Raw genomic sequence first — 6379 nt, 5'->3', positions numbered from 1 at the left:
GTTCTAATCCACCAGACCCCCCCCACCTCCCAGAGCTGGGGCCAGAACCCAGGAGTCCTGGCTCCCAGCTTCCCGACTCTAACCACCAGACCCCCAGCCCCTCCCAGAGCTGGGGAAAGAACCCAGGAGTCCTGGCTCCCAGGCCCTGGACTCTAACTCACGAGACCCCACTTCTCTCCCAGAGCTGGGGAAAGAACCCAGGAGTCCTGATTCCTGGGTTCCTGTACTGACCACTGGACCCTCCTGCTCCCTCTCAACTCACCCAGTTGTGCGCCCACCTTTGCTGAGCTTGTCAGGCCTCAGTTTCCCTGGCACAGACAACTATTGGCAGGGCGCCCTGTTATTTGGGAGGGATGTGGTTGAGAACCCCAGCGATCAGGCGGGCAGGGGCACTGGGCTGATTGCGTGAATGTCTCCCCAAGGCAACAAACGTCAACCCACAGTAACCCCCTTTGCAATGCTCACTGCCCAGCGTGGGGCGGGCCAGGAGTGGAGGGGGCTCTCCCATGGGGAAGGGAGTTGGCGGGGGGGGCTCATCCCACCAGCGGGGAGCTGCGCTCAGTTTAATTTCAAACCAAGGAGGAATGAGAAAAAACCATTGAGGGAGGGGGCAAAGGGCATTGCCTTGGGGGGGGATGCAAAGAGATGGGGCCCAGGGAAGGGTGGGGGGGCAAAGGGATGGGGCCTGAGGGGATGGCGCGTGCTGAAAGGATGGGGTCTGGGCCGGGCGGGGCAAAGGGATGGGGCCCAGAGGGGGTAGAGGGGCGAAGGGACGGGGCCCGGGCGGTGGGTCCAGGGGTCGAAGGGACAGGGCCGAGAGGGGGTGGGGGGGGCGCCCTTGAGCAGGTGGCCAGGGGGCGAAGGGACGGGGCCTGGGGAGATGGCGGGTGCTGAAGGGATAGGGTCTGGGCTGGGGTGGGCAAAGGGATGGGGCCCAGAGGGGGTGGGAGGTGAAGGTATGGAGTCCATGGGGACAGGGGGAAAAGGGACAGGACCCAGAGGGGGTGGGGGGGCCCAGGGGCAGGGGCGAAGGGATGGATTTACTGGGGGGGGCAGCAAAGTGGCAGGGCCCTGGGGGCAGGGTGTCCTGGGGCGCCGGGGGGATGACACCTCCCCTGGTGAGAGGGATCTGAGAGCCACATGGCTGGTGGCTGGCACTGGATGGGGTGGGGGGGCTCAGGACGATACCATCTCAGAGACACACCCCCCCCGAGCCCCCGGGCCCCCCCACAGGCCGCTCTGCCTTCACGCTGCCCTGGGACCCCAGCTGATGCCTGGGGGGGGACCCGACCTAGCCGTACAATGCGGGGATGTGGGGGTTAGGGCTTTCCCCCCCCGCAGAGGCAAGTGGGGCTGGTGGGGGGAGCAGAGCACTCAGTCTATGGGGGGGATGCCTGCTGAGCATGGCGGGGGGGGGGAGCTGGAGACACCCCCCCAGTGAGCCGGGCATTCCAGGCCTGTCACAATCCAGGAATCCTGGGCGCCCGCCTGGCGAGGAAAACACAGCGGGGCCGGCGTCCGTCGGGGGCGGGCGAGGGCAGAATGGGAAGGAGACACTTCCTCCCGCGGCAGCTGCCAGGATGGGGGGGGGACAGGTTCCCCTGGAACCATGGGCAGGTGAGGCGCCAGGGACCGGCCTTCGGGCACCTGGGCACGGCCGGGGCCAGGCACTGGCTCCGGGTCCTTGGGGGGCCTTGGGAGGGCGAGGGAGGGGGAAATCTGTGGGGGGGGGAAGCACAGGGCAAACACCAAGGCAGTGCGGGGTGGGGGGAGAAGAGGGAGCACAGGGAGGAGGCTCATGGGGGGGCTGGGGGTGAGAGGAGGATCACGGGGGGTGGAGGGGCAAGGCGGCATGAGTGGGTCAGGGAGGGGATGGGGAGCATGGGGGGCAGAGGGGTGAGGGGGGCGTACAGGGGCATAGGGCGGGGAAGGGGCACATGGAGGGGCTGAGGGGTTAGAGGGGGGAGCACAGGGAGGGGAGGGAAGGGGGCAAGGCGGCATGAGTGGGTCAGGGAGGGGATGGGGAGCATGGGGGGGCAGAGGGGTGAGGGGGGCGTACAGGGGCACAGGGAGGGGAGGGGGCACATGGAGGGGCTGAGGGGTTAGAGGGGGGAGCACAGGGAGGGGAGGGGGCAAGGCGGCATGAGTGGGTCAGGGAGGGGATGGGGAGCATGGGGGGCAGAGGGGTGAGGGGGGCGTACAGGGGCACAGGGCAGGGAGGGGGCACATGGAGGGGCTGAGGGGTTAGAGTGGGAGCACAGGGAGGGGAGGGGGCAAGGCGGCATGAGTGGGTCAGGGAGGGGATGGGGGGCAGAGGGGTGAGGGAGGCGTACAGGGGCACAGGGAGGGGAGGGGGCACATGGAGGGGCTGAGGGGTTAGAGGGGGGAGCACAGGGAGGGGAGGGGGCAAGGCGGCATGAGTGGGTCAGGGAGGGGATGGGGAGCATGGGGGGCAGAGGGGTGAGGGAGGCGTACAGGGGCACAGGGAGGGGAGGGGGCGCATAGGGGGGCTGAGGGGTTAGACGGGGAGCACGGGGGGTGCATGGGGGGGCTGAGGGGTTAGAGGGGGAGCACAGGGAGGGGAGGGGGTACATGGGGGGCTGGAGGTGAAAGGGGGCTCATGGGGCCTGAGGGGTGAGGGGGGGCTTCAGAGGGCACAGGGAGCGGAGGGGGAGCATGCGGGGGCAGAGGGGGGAGCATGGGGGACACAGGGAGGGGAGGGGAGGGGAGCACGATGGGCCCACAGCAGTGCCAGGCGGGAGCCTGTTGTCCGGCCGGGCTGGGTGCAGAGGGCTCGGCTGCCCCCCATGCCCCCCCCCTCCCTCCCAGGCCCCCACCCTGCCCAGCCTCACGCCCTCGCCCGTCAGCACACGCCTTGCCCTCAGCTGCCCGCTGCCGTGTGCCGGCCACCCCACAATCGGGGGGACCCGGGGGGGGGGCTCGGCCCAGCGTACCTCGCCCCCGCCCTCCCTGCCAGGCTGGCGCCCGGCCAGAAAGGAATTCTCCCGGGGAGGCCCCTGCCTTGCCACGCGGTGGCTTTGGTGCTTTGGCGGCCCCGTGTCATGGCAGGGCAAGTGGCCACAGCTGGCACCACCAGGGGCTTCCCCCTTGGTGCTGGAACCCCTGAGGCTGCCGCAGCCAGGGAGAGCCTCGAGGGAAAGAGTGGGAGGAAAAACACCCGCCTTCCTAGAAACCCAGCCGCCCTGCCAGGAGTGTCCAGCCCCTGCGCGCGGCGGGGCGGGGGGGGGGGGAAGGGGAGACCCCTGCCCCCCCACTCCAAACCGCCACAGCCCCGTCCCCTTGCCAGCACCCGCCCCCTTGGCCCCCAACGGCACCCGGCTACGTGCTGGCCGCCCCAAGCTCTGGGGAGGGACCGGGAGCAGGGGCAGGGAGCAAGGATTCGTTAGCACTGCGGGTAGGGGGCTGCTGTGCTGAGCAGCACCGGCCTTGCGATGTTTCCTTGCCAGCTGGCAGGGCCCCAGGAGCCAGCGAGCGCCGCTCAGGTGCGGGGTGTAGGGGGGGGGAGAGGGGAGGGCGCAGCTGACGGATCTCATGGGATTTCCAAGTGGCACGCAGCGAAACCCAGCCCCTCCCCACCCGCCGGGCGCAGCAATCCCGCATTGCACAGGACCGTACTGCACGCAGCTGTGAAATCCACGGATTGCAACACAGCCCTTCCCGAGCCCCGCAGGGACGAGGTGCCAGCTGGAACGAGACCCGGGGGATGGGCCAAGGGGGAGTTTTCTCTTCCCAGGGACTCTCCCAGGCTTTGCCCTCCCACGCGCTATCTCAGAGTAAACCCCACTCTGGGCGGTGGGGCAGCAGTCGTGAAATGGGTCTGGCCTAAACGGCCCGCCATCCTGGCCTTGGGGCAGGGACAGAACTGAGGAGGGCGGGGCCAGGCCTTGAACCCCTCGGGGCTCCCTGTATTCTGGGGCCTGCCCGGCCCCCCACCCAGAGCAGCCGCAGGGCCGTGGTGCAAAAGGGGAAATGGGATGTTATAGTAGAATGACTTCCCTCTCTGGGTTTTTATCAATGGGCTCGCTGATCTCGGCAGGCATGGAGGGGGAAAGCAGGGGGAATGCTATGAGGCTAGGGAAGTGCGTAACCTCGACCTTGCGCCATCGGCCCGGGGCAAGGCTGGAACGCCAGCATGGCCCGGCACATTGGTGCCGGGGCTGGGCGGAGTGGGCTGGATAGCTAGATGGGCCTATAGGGAGATACAGATTAGAGGTGTATGGGGTAAGAGAGAGAAACTGGCTCTTTGCGACCAGAACCCGACCAGCCTGTGGGGTGGGGTCTGACCTGGCCCCTGCGTGACACCACCACTGCCCACCCCCCAGCCTGGAGCCCCTGGGGCTGTGCTGTCCCCCCCACCCTAGAGTGCCTGCTTTCGCTGGCGGCGCTTGGGGTCCACAGTGAGTTTTCTGGCACCTGCTTCTGCTTTCGGTGTGGCCAGGATCGGTGGGGCTGAAGAGAGGGAGAGGAGTAGAGAGAGGGAAAGTGGGCGATGGCTGGAGTGGGACTTATGGAGACCGGTGATGGAGACAAGAATATCTAGAATAACCATGGGAGGGATTAAAGCCATTAATCAGTGCTCTGGCTGTGCTATAAAGCCCCCAGCTCCAGGGCAGGACCTGGCCTTTACTCTAGGGCGGGGCAGGGATAAGGAGGAACCTTCCCCTGGAGGCCAGTGTCCCAGAACCCTCTCCTACTGGGTGTCTTGCACCTCGCTCTCGGACACGGGTTACCAGGCCAGCTGGGCCCTTCGCTCAGATCCGCCACAGCACCCAGACACAACTCACTGAACCTGTTGCTTTGATCCAATAGACGGGTGAGTGACACGTCTCTGGGGGCAGCTCCAGCCAGAGCCTGTCCCATAGAGTCATCCTGGAGTTTCCTGCCTCCCTGGTCTGTCAGGTGGGGGGATTCCCTGGTTTCTCTGTGGGCCAGGAGATCCAGCAGCCTAGAGACACGGGAAACCCAGCCGGCAGGAAGGTCCTCAAGGTATTTAGGCACCTAACTCCTATACACCTTTGAGGACCAGGGCCTCAGAGCTAAGGACACCCTTGCCTTTGTCCCTCGGAGCAGCTCTTTTCATCCGAGCAGGTCCAGGGGGCAGCAGGGCAGGCAGGATGTGGTCTGAAATCGGACAAGGTGTCAGGGATGCACACAGCTAGGGAAACTAGGCCAGCAAAATCCAGTGCACAGCCACAGATTGGTGTCAGGCAAAGAAGGCATTGCATCTCTCCCAGCAGACGGGTTCCAGTGTGGAGCGAACCACAAGGCAGGTGTGGAAGGAGGAGGGGCTGGTATGTTCAGAGCCGCGCTTGTCGGCTGTTTGCCTTCGGCCCAAAAGGCTCCTGGATTTACAACCTAGATTTACAGTTTGCAACTGACGACGCCTATCAAATATTCTGTACAACTCTCGATTCAGGGCAGCCCTAGGGCCGGTGAGATCCAGGGGGTCAGTGGCCCTTTCTGGCTGGAAACTATGAATCATTGGAATGAACAATGAACACAGTCTAATAGAGCACAGCACAGAATGTTAAACGCAGAAGACAAGTTCTAAAGCTGCCTTCCAGGGTCACCAAGGAGATCTCATCCTTCTTGACACTCGGGTGGCTAACGCCCATGGGAGTTAAAGCCCTCTGAGGATCCGGCCCTCGGTACCTGCCACCGGTTGACAGAAAGCAGAGATTTCCTAGGAACTTCCTTAATTGGCTTGAACATTTTGTGTCAGTAAATAAATAACCAGAAGCCCTGACGTGTTCTCCGGGCGCCGTGTGTATGGAAGGAATTGTAAATAAGTGTCTCCCAAAAATGAAGGCAAGTTTGTAACAACCAAAATTTAGACTAATAACTAAATACATTGATTAATAACTACGTACACATCACTAGTGAGGTCCCTCCTCTCCCTCTGGGGCATGACACCCCTGGGGGTGGGGAACAGCTGTCGGGAGTTACCAACAATCGGCCTCATTGTATCGCTAAAAGGGAAGGGATGGGAAGGGGGTCCCAGGATGGAAAAGGTGGCAAACCACCACCTTAGAGCAACAAACCTGGGTTCCTTCTGAAGTCCTAGACATGTCCTTGGAAGCTGGGATGGATGCTGGGTTTTTTCAGGGGTTTGAGAGACCTAAGGGGCCAGCGCATGAGCTCAGCTCTGCTGGTGACTTTGAAGGCGCCACTCTGGGTTTACAGCAGTGTCAATGAGGATGAGAATCTGGCTCAAGAAGGGTCGCGACCTAGAGCGGCCGCGAGAGGCTAGTGAGAGGCTGCTCATTTTAATAGCCCATCTCTCTGCCTGGTAAAGGTGTCTTTGGGTGGATGTGACGAGCTGCTCGGTTGATAGGGGACATGATTAGATAGATAGATT

This window comes from Lepidochelys kempii, chromosome 20 (assembly GCF_965140265.1).
Source record: "Lepidochelys kempii isolate rLepKem1 chromosome 20, rLepKem1.hap2, whole genome shotgun sequence".
NCBI classification, from domain to species: Eukaryota; Metazoa; Chordata; order Testudines; family Cheloniidae; genus Lepidochelys; species Lepidochelys kempii.
Note: the sequence above shows the minus strand (reverse complement) of the source record.